Consider the following 18,322-nt stretch of genomic DNA (forward strand, 5'->3'; position numbering starts at 1 on the left):
TCATTCTAAAAGATTGACACGTGGGCTGAGCCAGTTGTTATTGTTGTGGAGAAGCAAGATCTAACACAGAGCAATCACTTGCCTATTTTAAACATAATCAGGACACAACTCACTAATTTATTTTAAAATCCAAAACTTGCCTTCTGGATCTGACATGAATTTGTACAAAAGAAACATAGCAAAAAAAAAAAGAAATTATATTTGAAGCCATTATTTTCTCTTCATGTTGACCTGTTATGTGCTCCCCAAGGTCAGGAACCCCCACCACCTCTGCTGAGCAGGAGACTACAAATGTGACCAGGAGCTGTGAGGAATAACACTTGCTTACAGGAGACACACATCTGTATTCTCTCCAAGGTGACTGGTCATGTTGGGTGAATGCAGGTGTGTACCTCATTGTAAGTGTAATGTAGTTAAGAAAACAAAGGTGCAAATCAGAAGTTTCTAAACCAGGCTGGTAAAAGGCAAAGTTTCCCTTGAGCTGTGTGTTGTCTTGGTGTTTTTTGTTTTAATCTGCCACTCTAAGCTGCTTCCCTTTGATAGAGTTGTGTTGCCAGGACACGAGACAGTGAGCTTTCCAGGCAGTTGCTTTCCCTGCACCAAAAGCTGCAGGAACACTGTGAGGATGTTTTGGTAAAAAGGCATAGGAGGGTCGTGCTGTAGAGCCACCTTGAAGCAGTAAGTGAGGAGCAAGTGAGCAAGGGGCCAGGATTTGATTCACAGTCATTCTTCCTTGGGAGGCTTCTTGGAACTGCACCAGTATGTTGGCCATCTAGATGAAAGGTAAGCAGGGCTGGTCAATATTGTGGTTACGTCTGCTGTCACTGGCCTTGTACCAATGGGACAGATTCTGCTGAGCTGTGGAAACACAGGGCTGCAGGCTGGTGTCAGCACAAGGCTGGGAACTGAACAAACTCTCTTCTGCAAGCGATAATTATACCACGGTTCAGTAAAGGAGCACTTGCAAAGCCCAGCAGAGTGAAGCACAAAATAACCTTGCTGATCAGGCAGCCATGCCCGTTGGGATCTGTTAACTTTTCATCTTGGCAGAGACTATATAGGTGTGTTCATAACCTGCTGGTTTAATGTTTATTTCAGGAAAAATTAAGTTAGGATAGGGGAAGCTGCTTCTCAAGTCTCAGGCTAGACGTCTTGCAGGAAGTACTTATTGTTTTCCTCAGTTTCACATAATGTTTCAAAGCCTCGCTTCTTCAGAAGGTGTTCAATCCAGCTGTATGCCTTTACACAAGTGGGATCCCCCTCTTCAACTCCCTCCAATGGCTGCATGTGCTACAAAGTCTTTAGGGGATGAAGTGATTTATTGCAGTGCAAAATGATTTTCCCCTTTTTTGGGTATTTAATGAATTGTGACTTTGAAATGAAGAGTAATTCTGTTCAATTAAAGTAAGTCCAACCAAGCTCAGATAAAACTTTACTCAGAGATTTATTAAGTCTAAATGGCTACACAGGCTGTGTTAGAGGCAAGTGCCATCTGCCAGAAGGATCCAGCCCCTCAGTCATTGCATAGGAATACACCCTCACTGTCCTAAGATAGAGTTCTTCACCATGTATCTTCGATCAATTTTAATCCAATATGTTATTGATTTTGTCATACTGCTCTGAACTTCCTTTTTAAGTCACAGTCTTAAGCAATAGCTGAAAGTTTGGGATGGAGAAGGGGAGAACAAAACATGAGCCGAGACTTGTCAGACTTCTCTCAGCCTGTTCTGGAAAAGGAAGTGCAGGGCATTTTGCAAGATAATCAGGCCTTAAAAAAAAACCAAAAAAAACCCCAAAAAACCAACCACACAAAACAACAAAAAAACCCACAAAAAATTTCAGCGTGTTTTACAACAAATTTCAGACACTGCTTAAGGGAAGCAGTGCGTCAAACACAATTCTACAGCAAACAAGTTCAGTAACAGATTTTACTACATATGCTCTCAGTTGTACTGATTTGAAAATGGCCAAATAAACAGGAAAATTTGGGGTTTTTTATGAGTAATATATGAACTCATCATGACAGTGTTTTAAGTGGAAATTCAGAACCTCTACCACATAGTTTATGGATTCAAAATGTGGAAATACTTTTGATACCACTTTCCACTTTGTTTTCATAACTTCCATTATGTTGACAACATAACTGCTCTTCATAAATTCCATAAATGTAATCAATATATTGGAGAAATGTGAAATATTCTTTTATAATTTCTACTGTTTTTTGCAGAACTGCAACTGCTTAACAGCATCATAAATGGTATGCAAATATAAATGCAAGCCTTCAGTGGGCTATATTGACAGCATTCAACATGAGATATGTTTCACACTGGGGGAAAAAAGGACAGAATGCAGAAATAACATTAGAATAATTTACAAACATGAATGAGATAGGCAGACTTAAAAGATGAAGATTAGGAATGATGTGGCAAATGAAATAAAACCCAAAGGTATTGATAAAATTAAAAACTATCTGTAGTCCAGATGTTTACTTACACAAAATCTATCCTGTGAATCAAGTACAAGTTGCCTCTCTGTTCTAAAGAGGATCTTCTAATAAAAGAAGTCAATCTGCTTTTTCATCTCAACGTTCATAAATCTTCAGTCTCTGGGCTTGACATCTATTTTAAAAAGGAGCAAAAATAGGAAAGTGAAGTATAATGACTTTGAGCAATAACAGCATGACTCAGACTACTTTTTCTTAGAATCCACTGTTAACACAAACTAAGGATGGGCTCTGCTCAGTTTTAGTTTCTAATACTCGGCTATCTTTCTGGCAGAAATTTGTTAAAGACAGCTAAAATCTTTGTTGTAGGAATTATGATGCCATAGAAACTTTATTAAAGAGGTTCAGATACTCAGCTACCATATCTCAGTGTTCAATGAAATGAGTTATAATAAGTTATGATCTCAAGCAATGTGACCAGCATTCAAAATAAGGGTGGTCATTTTCCTTACTCATATCAGATAACTTCAGAACCATGTAAATGACAGCATCTGTAGCTCAACAGCTTTAATATATTTAATAATGACAAACCCAGACCTTTCCACTGCAGTGTGGAACATTTTCAAGGGCTGTTTCCAGAAATGTTGCAGGACCTTTGGGGTAGCATAATTCCTGCTGCTGTTATCTGGCTGCTTAAGACCCCCTCAAGTAGGAGTGTCTTGAGGGGGGTGAAGCTGGTGCACAGTGAGAGTTTCCTGTTCTCTTTGGGGACCTGCAGGCAACTGAGATTGACTCTGCCACACCTGTCTGATGTCTCTGGGGTGCTTTCTGCTCCCCCTCAGATCTGGTTGCTGCTCAGGGCACCCATGAGCTGTTTAACAGCTGGAAAGAAAGTTACTTTTTCTGAAAAAGACAGAACCTAAATACTGTCTTTGTCCTCCTAGGAGTAAATAATTTTGGGAGAGCCTGGGCTCCCAGAGGTAAAGGGAGAGTCTGAGTTGCCTTAGTGCCTACAGATGTTTGATCAGGTCTGCAGCTTCTCTTCCTTTATAGTGATTTCTTTGCAAAAAGATGTCCAACCAGTTATAAACACCAATAAGGATTTAGCTTATCTTTATGGTTACTAACATGATAGCACATTAAAATACCTCTACTTTTTAACCAAACTGAATTAATCAAAATTATCTTTTTCTTTGATGCACATGAGTTCTGTTCAGCCTGCAAAATGCTCAAAGGGTTAAATTAAAGATGAAACAGGACACAGAAAGATGCAGGAGAACATCCCCCTCCTTCAAATAATACTTCAATGATAAAAAGGCTTTCTACAGGGTTAAAGTCAAAGTGTAGATTTCCTGTTATGTTTAATAATGTAACTTCTTCATTCATAATGATAAAACTTTACTCTTGTAAATTAAATTTCTGGAATTACCATAATTAATTATGTCAGAAAATAATGGAAAGCAATTTATTTTCTGTTTGTTTGAATCTTCTTTAAGCTGACTATTTTTTATGCACAAACATTTTTTCTATCAGTATTTTTCAAAGGACTTTATGTTTAAAGATCTTTCAATTTAATTCCATTGGTTCATTATTTTTCTCCACATTGCTATTTCTGATTCATACCATTTCAATTAGATTTTATTTTAAGCTATGTTCCATTTTTATGTCAGCAGACTGTGCCTGAAACTGCCAAAGAAACCTGTGTGTCACTGAGGACAGTCATGATTTTATATCTGTAAAATGTCAATAAATTTATTAGATGAAATTCAATAAGATAGCTTCAAATATATACATATTTAGCAGCTACTGAAAGTCTGGGTGCACCATTGTTGTTTTGCTCATTTTTGTCAAACAGTACAAGGAAAAGCATGAAGGAAATGAATAATATTGTATAAATATTTTTATTCAAGTTTTTTGTGCTTCATTTATGCCTACGGATGTGCACAATTTGTGCAAGTGAGGAATATTCATAACTGAATGTTATGGAACATTAAAGTAAAATGAGTTCAGAGAACTCTTATTTAGAAGTTCCTAATTTACCACTACTAACTTTCAGTTAGAATAAAAAAATTAAATGAAATATTTGAATGCTCTAAATGTGTGTCTGTCTTTGCTCTGTGCTCAGGAACAGAGCTCTCATTTGGAAGGGAGGATGGTGAAGGGAAAGCAGTAGCAGATATCTTCAAGTCAGGCATTGCCTGATCAGCTGTGGTGTGCACAGGCACATGGAACTAGGCTTTAATCTTAGTTGTATCTGCACTAGTTGTGTAGGAGCTCTTTAGTTATTTTAGTTGTAAAACTTGTGAAGGTTTATTATCCATCAATGCACTAAGCATTTTTGCATAGCAATGGCAGCATTAGTGAAATATTAGGAAATATTTGATGGGCTTGCTGGGACCAAAACCTGTGGTGTTGGGTGCTGGGTTTCTCTGGGCCTTGAAGCTGACCACTACTGCAAGGATTGGGAGTGAAGCCAGGTCTTCCTGGGGTCGATTCATAACCTGGATTTTTTCCTACAGTAGGCTGCAAAACACATGAATTTGAACACAAGAGGCAGCTGTGTTCCCCACAGAGGTTACAGGTCAAGGTGGGGCTAGAGTTTAGTTGTGGAATTTATCATATGGTGGTGCTGCTTGTATAAGCAAAGCTTTTAAATTTAAGTTTTAGGGTAAAAAAGGGAAAAAAAGGACATTTCCCTAGTAAGTGAAGCCAGCTTAGAAACTCTTGAAACATTTTTTGGGAAACAATTGACAGAAAGGTATTTTGTGGACATGCTCCACCATTTCATAACAGACTTGTTCTGAGCTACTAGAACTATCTACACCTCTTATTCATTTGGCCAAGTCCCAGAAGTTTCTTACACAGCTCTCATATATTTAAAAGTGAAAGGGAATAAAAAGCCCAACATACACTTTGTGTGCAGCAGACAGAGACTTTGAAAATTATAAAAAGTGTGACTTGTCATCAGGTGTAAGTGGGCTTGGCTGCCTATGGCTCCACTGCAGCTACATTAGATGACACAACCTAAAAACCCTTGCATAAATATTTTTTTCTCTCATAGTTTTGAAAGCAAAACCCCTGATAAACTCTTTCTTTTAAAGCAAAGAATGCATGTAAAAATGTGTCCTCTATATTCACCAGACATGCTGTTGAATTTGATTGACCCATCATTTGTACACTACGTGTGTTGTTGCTTTAATGCATTCCCTCCCTACTTTGATAAAAGCCTTAAGATGTTGCCACTAGTCCTTTGATGTTTCCTTCTGATGTTGCAGTACCTTTTTTTACTTCTCTTCCAAAAAATTTGTTTTGCATAAACATGAGCAGAGAAGACATTTCTAGTTAAGGATAGAAACATCATGTTCTAGCAATAAAAGGACAAAATGGCAAGCTCTATCGAGAGTTTTATATACTCTTTTGAAGCCCTTATAGATGAAAATATTGCATATATTTTAGAGAAAATATGATAATATTTTATTAGTTAAAAAAGAAAAAAACATCTTGGCTGCTGTGAATTTTCTTGTGACAGAACAATTAATTTTCTGATAAACTGGAAGAATAAATCTTACAGTGGCAAGAAAGTATTTGCCTGTCTATTCAGTCTATAAACTACCAATTTCTTAACAGGGATTTTTAGGTCATTATGCAAGAGGAAAGACTGATTTTTTTATATTTAGTCTCAGAGTCTCACATTGTATTTTAAAAAATAAAGTTGCTTAATCTGTTTTTTGTTTTTTACTGCAAATAAGTAAGGTATTATTATTATTGGTGGTGGTGGTAGTAGCAGTAATAGCTGTAGAAGGATAAGAATTGTTTCAGCTCGAGATGCCAGTGAAGAGGTGGTGACATTGTCCCAAGGGGACTGGAGTAATTGTTGCCCTCAGAATTTTCTGAGATGAAACAGATATACTGATAGTGATAAATAGATAGAGTTATTCAAATTTATCAAGGAAAAGAGATTCAAAATTTAGCTCAAGGCTGCATAGGGAAAATGTAGCAAAGGCAGGGAATACACAGCACTCTGGAGTGCCAATCCACTGTAATTTAAGGTATTGGCAAGTACTGTGAAAGAGTGATTTTCCTGTGAATGGCATGACTGTTTTGCTGCAGTCAAGAAGAACCTAGTGCAGTGGAGCCACATCATGGTCTGGTGATTAAAAAATGTTAACTTAAGCCAAGGAATGCCAGTTGTCTCACTTCTTCCAAGGCATACATATTGTTTGGCTATTCAAAGTTTCATGATCAATTCTCAGCAATGTAAATAGGGATAGAATATTGCTTCTTTTTCACAGATCTGAAGCATGGTACACCTAAAGATTTTTTTCATAACTCGCTAATGCAGTATGCTCTGGAAAATTACTGATTAGAGCTCCAGTCCTACAAGCCATTGTCCATATGGCTATTTTCCCTGAAATCAGTGAAAGCCCTTCACAGGTTACAATGGAAATTCTAAGTAGTTGTAGGATGAGGGCCTAGAAAGGTATTAGCAAGGGTAAGGATATCTTGTACTTATAAGCAATGATAAAACTGAAACCAACACTTTCACCATCCCACCTCCAACGAGATGGATGGAAATAGAGATAAAGTAAGCTACTAGTAAACAGGGAAATTTGGGAATTGGAAATAAGTAGGTAAAAAAATCCCTCCTATTTATCTGTGGAATCAAGAATGATGCAATTATAAAAAGTTGTAAAGGAACATAAAAATGGAAGGAATAATTGAGAATTAATTTTTATTAAATACATTTATTTCTTACCCTTCTACAAATCACTTACTGCTTTTGTGTCCCCCTTCTGTGTTCTCTGTGCTGCTAAAGATATCGAGTTCAGACATAGGAAGAAGGAGACGAGGGCATAGGAATTCAACATTAGTTGATCACTAGTAGAGAACCTCCAGATCCCTCCCATTTTTCCTCTGCAATACTCTATATACACTATTTTAATACTGATTGATTTTACTGTTCAGCTGTGACACAGAACATGTAATTTGTGTCAGTGATCAGGCTGTAAACAATCTCTTCATGTGATGAGTTATATGTAGACTTTATTTCCTGAGGCTGTGTAGGACCCTTGCCACAATTCTCTTCCTACCAGCCTTTCTCTTTTGCTTACCCTCAACACATCTTCAGAGACAGTGTCCATGTCTGAAGCCTACAGTAAAATGACTTAGAATTTTACAGTACAGCAGCCATGGGCACCATGAATAATTTTAACTTTTCTTGCTGCCATGCAGACTTTTTTTCTCTGTCTCATCTCTATCTGTCACATCCCAGAGTGCCTTATATCAGACCTCCCAAAATGGTGGACTTTAAAAGCAGGTTTAGGAAATTGATATCCATTTATACCTCCCTTCTAACACATAATTCTCTTTACTGTGGTCTAAATCCTAGGACTATTAGACACCCCATACACTGAAATTGAGATCCGTAAACAGGAATCAAGATTTAAAGGGTTAACTGGAATTTTCAGTGACTCTTAATAAGTCCTCAGCCAAAACTCAAAATTACCAGGACCTTACTGCTCAATATTTGCAGTTAGTAAAAAAAAATGATTTATTCTCAGGACTTCTCTTCCATGTGACACTATTCCCCTCCTATCCACAGTAGCTTTAACACAGTGGACATACACTTTTCATACTTAGACATAAAATTTGTTTCAAATAAGTTTCTGTGTGCATCCTCTCAACAGTGAAGCCATGCTGCTGGTACAGCCCTGTTTGTGAGATAGATAGGCTGAAATTTTCTTTAATGAAGCAATACAATCTTAAAATTATTTGCCTGCCCATCCTCTGTCTGGCCAAAATTTACCACCTTGAAGAAAACCTTAGCAACAAAACAACCACATTGTTTGGCTCCATAAGATGATCAAAACCCCTGCTGGGAGTGTGACTGTTTCTTGTTCTGCTGGTAGTCTTTTATATGATTCCCAGCTCATGCTGGCAAAGAACTTTCTGGTTGATATACTCCTGTGGTGTTTTGAGCTTCATGTCTAACATCAGGGCCCTTTGTTCTGTACAAATACACAGAAGTCTTCTCTTCTCCAGTTTTTCTTTTATTCTGTGAAGGCTGTTTAGTTTTCATTATGATGACAGACTAATCTTTGTTTTCCTTTACAGTTGCTGTGGTTTAACCCCAGCAGGCAACTAAATACCACGTAGCTGCTTGCTCACTTCCCCTTCCCCTGCCACCCAGTGATGAGAAGGGGAGGAAATTCAGAAAGGAAAGAAAAGAAAATACAACTCGTGGGTTGACATAGAGAAAGTTTAATGAAAAGAGCAAATAAAAGATAATAAAATCAACAAGAACAATAAGAACAACAAAACTAATACTTCTTCTGATAATTGTAATAGAAAGGAGAGGGAGAGAGGGGAGATAAAACCCAAGACAAGTGATGCACAATGCAGTTGCTCATCACTTGCTGAATGATGCTGTCTCTGAGCCACAACTGGTTCTCCCCTGCAGGTAAATCTCCCAAATTTAGATACTAGCCATGGTGTTTTGTGGTGTGGAATATTCTTTTGGCCATTTCATGTCAGCTGTCCTGGCCATACTCCCTCCCAGCTTCTTGTTCAGCTCTTCACTGGCTAAGCAAGAGACACTGAAAAGTCCCTGACTTAGAGTAGCTACTACTTATCAACAACTAAAGCATCTCTGTATTATCAACATTATCCTCAGACTTAATCCAAAACACAGCTCTGTACCAGCTACTGAGAAGACATTTGTCTCAGCTGTAGCCAGGATATTAGTTTTATTCCGCTTATTTTTTTTTCAGGGGCTTTATTTTTGCTCCCAAGTATTATGGTTAGGAATAGAGGGAGACCCAAAATACCTTCTAAGTAGAAAGTGATCTTAATGTTTTTTTCTATCGTTTTGTATTCTGATAGCTTTTTATGAAGGCCTATTTTTTTTTTTTTCTGCTTACATGATCAGCTTAATCTAGACGGTCGAAATTTTCCATTTTTAATTGGTCATAGTGTTTTTCCTCTTTTATAATTGTATTAAACCCAGTTCTTGTTTTGTGGCTACTCATCCTGAGTCAGCATATCCTCCTCTTCCAGCTACTCTGAACATTGCCTCAAAGCTTTCCAGTAAATAGGAGGATAATGCCATCTGCAAATCTCAGGTGACTTGAGTATTCTTTGCTGATAATACTGTGCTTAGTTTTTATTGAAAGTTTACAGTGATCTTACAGGGGAAAAGGGGTTTGCTGACATAACTGAAAAGGACCTTTTCATTTACCTTGTAAAATGTAAATTTCCACTGAACTGCACTACAAATTCTTTTGAAGAGAGAAAATCAACAATAATTTAAATAGTATTTTGGAAGTGAATATGAAACTTTAGTAGTCTAAATGAAAATGATTGAGAATGTAGGTTAAATTAGCTGGGCTGGAGACTTGTGGATTTATGTGACAAGCTAAATTCTTCTGCTGGAAATCCAGCTGTGAGGAAGGACAGCAGCAATTTTACACTTCAAGTAGTGGGATTTTGTAATCTTTAGAGAAGGATACTCCTGCCTAATAAAGAGATCATCCTGACTAATTGTGGGCTGTGCACTCATGCAAGTGTGGTCAAAGACGCAATAAAAAGGAAAGAAAATCTCAGACATAGGCACAGCTATAGTCTGAAGCCATGTTTACCTATGATGTACTTTGTGTTAGTTTTCTGTAAGAAAGCCTTCCTCAATCTGACAAGCACTTATCCATCTGCTAATTCAGTAGGATGGTCCTGAGGGCCAATAATGTAAGAATAAAATCTGGACTTGAGTGAGAAAAACAAGAGTATTACCAAAATTTAACTGTCTTAGGTATATGCTCTGCATCCGGCCAAGAAAAATGTGATGAGCCTGAGTAAATCCCAGTGAATTCTGTTGTTAAATGACTTTGAGATAGTGCTGAATAAACTGTGATTGTGAGCTGGGTTGAGAATAACTCCAGTGTTTGTAGTGTTTGATGTAGAAGATAATTATCTCATTCCAGATTACAATAAGAACAAAAGGCTACGATAGGAAGAGTTCTGTGTCACAAAGCATTTAGGCTTTGTGGGCTTTTGAATGGCAACAGTGATGACATAATGACAAAAAAAGATTGAAGGAAACTGCTAACATGGCCATACTGTCATGCTATTGATTTCTTCCAGCACATATTCTTCAGCTAATAATGCATTTAAGACACAGATAGGAAGTTTCTTTCCTTTAAAGTTCTGTATCGTTTCTTCCTCTTTAACTGAAATTCCAGCCAGAGTTAAGGAAATGCCCTTATGAACCATTTCTCCTTTCTTCCCCTCAAACTGACTGGATATACATAGACATCCATTATTCATGGCCAGATTTGTACCAGTCTTTTCTTCTTTGCTGTTCTGTGTTTGGGTACCCAGGCTCTGGGGCGATGCTGTTGTGTAGAGGTGATAAAACTGATAGAAGTCCAGGCACTGCAGGTAGGTGATGATGCTGGCCAATCAATATTTCTGTACTTCTGGCTTCCTGATAACAATCAGGCTAATTGATTCATACTTTATTTTGTGCTTGTGATGGAATCACAGTTTTATCTGCCAGCTTCTTAAGCCAGACCACAGAGACTAGAATTTGCCTTCTCTCTGTAACATGGCCGACTGATTATGCTGCAAAATGCTAATTAACTCACTTGATAATTAAATAAATTTGTTAATACTAATAAACTCAATTACTAAATCTTAGCATTAACATTCACAGCACACCATTTTGGTGCTGTGCAAACACTGTGATGTTTTACTTATCAAAGTTCTGTGCCAAAATACTAAGGACTCTTTTTAATAGCTATTGTTATTAAATATTCTTTCTTTCAACTAAAAATATTTCACACAGGTACATAGATATCACAATAATATTACTAGGCAACTCTAACAACTGTTTAAGTTGTACATTCCTTTCCACATTAGGATTGTTTAATTTGAAAGACTTGTTCTGTACAATACGGCTTATAAATAATGCTCTTAATAATGGCTTACCAGTAGTAAGCTTTAATTCCATATTCACACAGAGCTCTCATTTAAACTAAGTGGGAGTTTCTCTTGATTAATCCCAGTAAAATCAATCAACTTTTGTTAATTAACGTTTTTAGTTAGTGACTCTTAGTTGAAAACTGTTAAATAGTTTGAGTTTAGCTTAATATTTTTCTTCCAACTCCTATTCTACAGCATCTACTGAGTGCAAAAATGTCTGTTGTACCTAAATTGAAATGGAAAGAGAGTATAACTCTGACACTGAAGCACATGTGATTGTTTCTGCTAGGCTGACTTTTGATTCTATTTATGGTGTTTTTACAGCAGTTCTGGTTCTAAGTTTGTTTTTTTTTAAGGCTGATATCAGAATGTAAAGGCTGAATTTTGATCTTGCATATTAGAAATGGTATTAACATTTCATCTTTTTTTTTTTTTACTAATTGAGTTAGTGCTGAATGGAACATATTGTGAACTAAGATTAGTTTAAATACACATCAAAAGGCAAGACTGCCTTCTCAGTTCAGTACTGAAAGTACCAGTTATGCTATTTTTGTGAGCTTTCCTGTCAACTGCAGAGTACAGCAAAACCTAAGTGTTTGGAGCTTTGCATGCTGTAAGTGCTCCCCGAATTAATTTTTTGCTTGCCTTGTCTTCAGCAGATGCTCATCAGGGTCAGCCTGAAATTCATGTTTTCTGACCCAAACATACAAAATTATAGTTCAGCAAATATTCCTCAAAATCAATTACAAATTTTTAAGTGAACATTTATATTCATGATAATTTCTGGTAATATTAGGTGTTTTTTTCACTTACATCTAGGCTCTTTATTTAACTCTTATTTTTAAGAATAGTGACAAATACAGATTCTTTAAAGTCAATAAAGTATTTGAAGTTATTAAAGTATTTCAAGGGCCACATGCTTAAGTCATTGTAAATCCACTGCTACTACTCTCAGTCTATAAGTGGAAGTGTGTTGCCAAAAGAGTACACAGATTTCTGGCTGACATTCAGGTAATGAAGGAAATTTTGCTAACGCCATGAACAGCATGTCAGCAGCATCCTTGGGCCATGAACATGCTCAGACTCATTGCCACTTATGGCCAGAAAACATATTTGGACACAAAATAGGCCAGGTAGATTTTAAAAAAATTCTTTTAGCAGATGATAAGATTTTTTTTTTTTTTACTTTTTAGTCATATAGCCATCCTTGAACTGCCATTCCTGTTTTTGACAGAAACATCACCTACTGCTGTCAGCTAACCCAATCTGCTCGCTTTGTATGAAAGCACACTCTGTGGCCAGATCCTAAGCTGGCTTAAAATGATGTTGCTGCCTTGACTTCACAAAAATCGTGTTGTGAAGCTGAACCTAAGATGCCTACTTTGAAAGCTTCCCCCCTTGCCCTCTTTATCATTCTGTGGCTGAGGAAATAGAAATAGAAGACATATCTCTCAGACTGAAGCTAGTTTTTTTCTGTGCCTTTACAGAAGCTCTAACCCTTCACAGGCTTAAAATATCTTGTCCAACAGATCAGCCTCCCTGATGTGACTGTCTCACCAAACCACCTTATGGCACTGGCTTTATTTCCTCTGCTCTTGCAGTGCATGGGCTGGGGGCTGCATATTTCTTTACATTTTGTTTTCAGAATGAAGGAGGACTGAAACACACACGCAAAAAATGGCAATAATAAGCAGTGCTGTCATCTGGTGGTGAAATTGTCACCACTTTTAACAAACTGACCATGCTTTTCAACCAATAGCTTCTTCTTTTTTTGAGGATGTTGATGTAGTCCCCTTGGCATATTAGAACCAGGCAAACCCAGCGGTTTTATCCAAAATGACTAAACTTTTTAAACTTTGTTTTTGTGGAAGAATAGCACACCAGAGGTAGGTTGGCTGTGTTCAGGCTTTGAAATTTTCTTTGGCTGCCAAACCAATGGAGTCCAAAGGAATGAGTAAGCAAGGACAAAAAGACACTCCTCTCTCAGACAAATGTGAAAGTACTGTTTTCTGCTCTTACAGTTTTACCATCAGTACTTTTCTACCACCTTATAGTTGATGTCCATATCTTTACATACCAAAAAAATACATCTTTTAGATCTAGCTTCAAGGACTGTTTGCTGGATGTAACTGAGCAAGAGGGATATTACTGCCATCTCAAAAGATACAGTCTGCTCATCTGGGGAGACAGAAAAAGTGTACAGCAAACAATGAAAAAAATTTTACTTCATGATCTCTCCTCGTACTTTTTAAGGCTGACTCCTTTCTGAGGTTTCTTAACCTTTAAAGTGAGACAAAATTGAAAAAATATTATAGCTGCTGCGTGAAAAAAATTAGAAATCAAACATCAAACCAAATTATTTTGAAGTTATTGTTACACATAAATGTAGTACACATACCAACTGCATTTCTCCAATGTCAGACCTATATTACAAACTTTACAGATGGATAGCAAAATAGACTATATGGGTGTTTATAATACAGTCATCTTTTGTCTTCCCTGAGTGCTTTCATTGGAAGTTAAATGGTTAAAAATGCTGAAATTAAAATATAAGTTTTTGTGTCTGCAAGAATTTTCCTTACTGTCTATTAGCCTGTGTTATATGAGTCCTATATTTTGGAGTAGATTTTTTTAGATGTATGACATTTACCAGAAAATCTTGAACTGTTGAATAAAATAGATCATTCTGGTTACAGATTTTCCATGCTGCTATAACTGTAATTAACTGCTATTATAACTGCTATTTCTATGGGTCTGTGCTAGTCGTAGGAGTTGACAAATACAGAAATTTCAATGTTGCTGTTTTGTTTCTCTTGCAAGGACTGAACAGTCCACACTGATGAAAATTCACTGACACTGACATTTTTTAATTCAAAAGGAGATGATTGTACTTTCTATACTCAAAACTGATTTTCCTTGAATCTGGTTGTGGTATGCTCTTCTCCATTTAATAGCAACTTAGTAGCCGACCTAATTTGAATAACTTCTGGAGGCAGAGACAAGGAGTTAAATAAAGGTATCAGGACCCAGCTCTTTAAATGTAGCTAGCCATACAAAATGTTTCTTCACATTTTTGAAATGCTATAGTCACACTCACTGTCCTGTAATAACACCAACAATAAAGAGGAACTGGAACAGTAAAGATTTATTATATTCACAAATTTCGAGAATCAGTGAGAGCACGGACAGGGTCACAGTGTAGAGTCAAAGTAAGGATATTAGCTGGGGTTTCTTAATTTGATTGTGAACCATTGTTATGCTTGTGTGGCCTATTACCTGTAGTGGTTGGTTTCATTCACAGTTTAGATTTTCAGCTTAAATTCCAAGTTAAATCAAAGGGATGGTTTTGTAAAAATACTTCCTGTAGTTTGCTTTGCTTAACTTTATAAGATGTTTTTATAGTGCAATGTTAAAAACTTGATTCTTTTCTACCAGTGAAGACCACAAAGTCATCGAGACTCATTGTTATTTTAAAACATGACAAGCTGGCCTTAAGACCTTAGGGATCCTTTCTTCAGAAGTCAAGCTGGTGATGGATAAGGAGCCATCAGAGCTGTGTGTATCTTAACTGCAGGAGTTCAATTAAGAAGCCAAGAGTGTCTCAGGTACACGGGTGCAAATGGAAGTGCTCGCTTTGATAATGTCTCTGTAGTGGCTCAGTGCAGGTAGTTGGCTTCCCCCAACTCATTTCTGATTGCACAAGGAGGTTAGCACAGAGGAATTCCTGAAAGGACTGAGCTCCATCAATGTTCAGTGAGTGCTAGAGAATGCCACAATGGGGAAATGTTATCAAAATCCCAGTGCCTGCATGGGGATTTGTCAGGAAATGGTTAGCTGTAAGATCTAGTTTCTATTAGCCACAGCCCTGAGAGCTCTGCTGCCTTTCTGCTCCTGAGAGAAACACTGTTCTGCTGCCTGTGCTGTGCAAAGAAAGTTTTCTTACCCAGCACCTATTTCTGAAAAGTCTGTTTTGCAGTTGTTTTGCTCCCACTTTCCTCTTGCTTTTCGTAATACTTGGAAGTGTGATGGAGAATTTCCAGTTACTCCCACCCCACCTTTATCAGCTATTTTTAGACATTGAGATACCAAAATACACAAGAAGTAGTCATTGTTGAAGAGGTGGTCTTTTTTATGAACTTTTAGATGTTTCTTCTTCAGTCCCTTCAGCCTTGAAAGAATATGGACAGGTTCCTGATGAATATGATGTCAAAGGTTAAATAAATGAAAAATAGTGCATTAGAGTCACATGAAAATTTTTTCTTAACTTGAAAGCTACTGTAATGCATCAACAAAACACAGCTGTAAGTTTCCAGACTACATGTCTTTTGTATTCTTTCTTCATGCATATTAATGGGAAGGTCTCATCTAGTCAGATCAAAGTTCCTATAGGAAAAAATATTCACATTTAAAAATTAATTACTGTGTTTAGCTTAAGTAATTAATTGGCATAATCACACATGCTTTTATAAACTAAACATTAAAGTGAACAGCCACAGTATTTGGTGATAGTCTTTGGGATAGAACAGAAGTGTATAATTCCTAAGTTAAATCGAATTTTCATTTTGCTATTAAATAATTTTACTAGTATTTTTTCCTCAAAAAGTTTAATAAAGAGAGCAGGAGAAACAAACAACTGATATTCATTTGTAATAGATGTTAAAAAGGATTATTTCAGAATTAAATTTTTTTTTCCCTTAACCTTTAAAATACGTTTGAAAGTCCCAAGATATGGAGCAAAAATAGTCTGTGTTGTGACTGTGTTTCTTATCTTAAAATGGAATTAAAATTTCTGGCTACTTATGGAACATTTTAATAATTAAGAGTGGATAATTAAATGCTTATTTTCTAGTACAGTGGCTGAAAAGAGCATGAAGTCCCATCACTCATTTGCAGGGAGGTGTTGTGTTCAGGATTGATGATGAATGATGCAATCCTATCAGGGTGAAAAATTTTTCTTCAAAAGCTATTAAAATACTGAAAAAAATTGATATCCATTATAAATGGCAAACTTCAGTGAAGTCTGCTGAGTTCTTTCCAGTATACTATGATCATCTTTGAGCATATTATTTTGTAGCAGATGTTTAAGCATTTTTTTAATTCAAAGTTAATTTATATCAAAGGTTGCCATTAAACTAGCCAGCTCTTATGTCCAAAACCCCATAAAATCTAAACACAGCAAGAGTTATTAGACCCCTTATTCTAATTCCTCTAAAATCATGGACTTTTGTATTGCATTCAGTTGTTACCTTAGTACTCAGCTTTGAGTTCAAGAATATGTTTGATAAAAGTATGCCCTGGATTTGGATATTCTGTCTCTCCCAGAAAGTCATTGATGGTTTGTTTGAAGAAAACAGTAGTAAGAGCACTTCCTTTTGAGTACTTCACTGTTTATGCACACAATTTCTGCTATGTCTCACTTCAATTTGTGGCTAGTGGCTCTTAACACACTTTTTGTGCTAGCTTTCACATTCAGAATGTCCCATGAATTTCACAATTTTTTTCACAAACTGACAACAAGAACGTAACTAAGCTTCTTTAAGCTTTCATTGAAATACCTTTTACTCAGTCTTCAATTACTTTCAGAGTTCTTTTCTACATGCTTTGCACTTTTCAACAGTGTTTCAAAAATATTTAGGGTAGAAATATTTTTAGGCTTCCATTATTTATCTTCTCTGAGCCATAAAAAAAGCAGAGCAGAGTAAAGCCAGGCTCCTATTCACTACCTTCTTTATGCCATTTTTTCTTTCTTCCTATAGCATCAGTGGGACACTCCTGCTGAGTTGCTGGCTTGCTATGACCCCAAGTTCTTTACAGACTCATTGCTTGAGGTGTTTACTTCATTGTTGCATCCTGTATTTCTTCCTCCACTGTATGCAGATTTGTATTACTTAGACTGGGAACACTAGTCTAAAAATATTTATGCTTTTCAGTTTGTTTTATTTTTCATTAGTCCCAAATCACTGATTGCAAAATTACACAAGTCTGAACTGCCCCTCTTTCTGATGCCAAGCCTTTGCTGATCACTCTCTTATGCACGTTGCTCAGCCAATGCTTAATCCAGTTAAAACATGCTTTATTGATACTGTGCAGTGCTATATTTTTAATTAGAATATTGAGTGATACTAAGTCAAAAGGCACACAAAAGTTGAAGTGTATTATACCTACATCGTTACCTTTGGCAACCTAACTTAAAATCTCATCAAAGAGCAGAAGTAGATTTGTTTGACAAGGCTTATTTTGCACAGAACTATGTTGACTAGCATTAATTATATTCCTATATTTTAATAATTTATTAATTGAATCTCTTTTCAGTTTTCCTATTATTTCTCTCGGGAATGATGTTGAGCTAAGCAGCCTGGGAATACAGATGTCACCTGCTTGCTCTAAGTGGAACATCAAGAAAAAAGTAGCACTGCTGATTAATGGAATGTCAGTGGCATTGTTCATTCCTTCTTTAGGTCCCCTAAATAGGTATTTTTTCTTAATTTTGACATGCTATATATTTTTCCTAGCAGAAGAAAAATTCCATCAGCAAATTGAGAAGTAAAATAGTTTATGTAAATAAACAACTGAAAGTCTAGCTATGCCATTGTGCAATGTATAAGAAATGAAAGCAAACTTAGGGTGAATATGGGAAAAGATGTTACACAACTGTACTGCAGTGTTACAACATGATGATGTGTGCTCAAATTAGAAAGGGCAATTGAAGAAGTCTGAATATGCATCTGTAATTCTGAAAGGCTGTTATGTTCTTGTTCCCAGAACTGGCTTGTCAGTGAGATATGAAATAGAAATATGTACAGTCAGTTTCCTGTGCATTGGGATCCTTTTCTGGATTACAAAATCCATCTCAAAGTTTTCATTTCTGTTTTGGCTTTGTGGAAATGGGGGAGTTATAATATT

At 36.6% G+C, this 18,322-nt stretch overlaps 1 protein-coding gene across 1 annotated transcript in view; it reads left to right on the forward strand.

Moving 5' to 3' along the window:
- TFEC (transcription factor EC) overlaps window positions 1–18,322 on the forward strand; it is a 125,240-nt gene that overhangs the window by 65,396 nt on the left and 41,522 nt on the right.

Source organism: Serinus canaria, chromosome 1A (genome assembly GCF_022539315.1).
Source record: "Serinus canaria isolate serCan28SL12 chromosome 1A, serCan2020, whole genome shotgun sequence".
In the NCBI taxonomy this organism is placed as follows: domain Eukaryota; kingdom Metazoa; phylum Chordata; class Aves; order Passeriformes; family Fringillidae; genus Serinus; species Serinus canaria.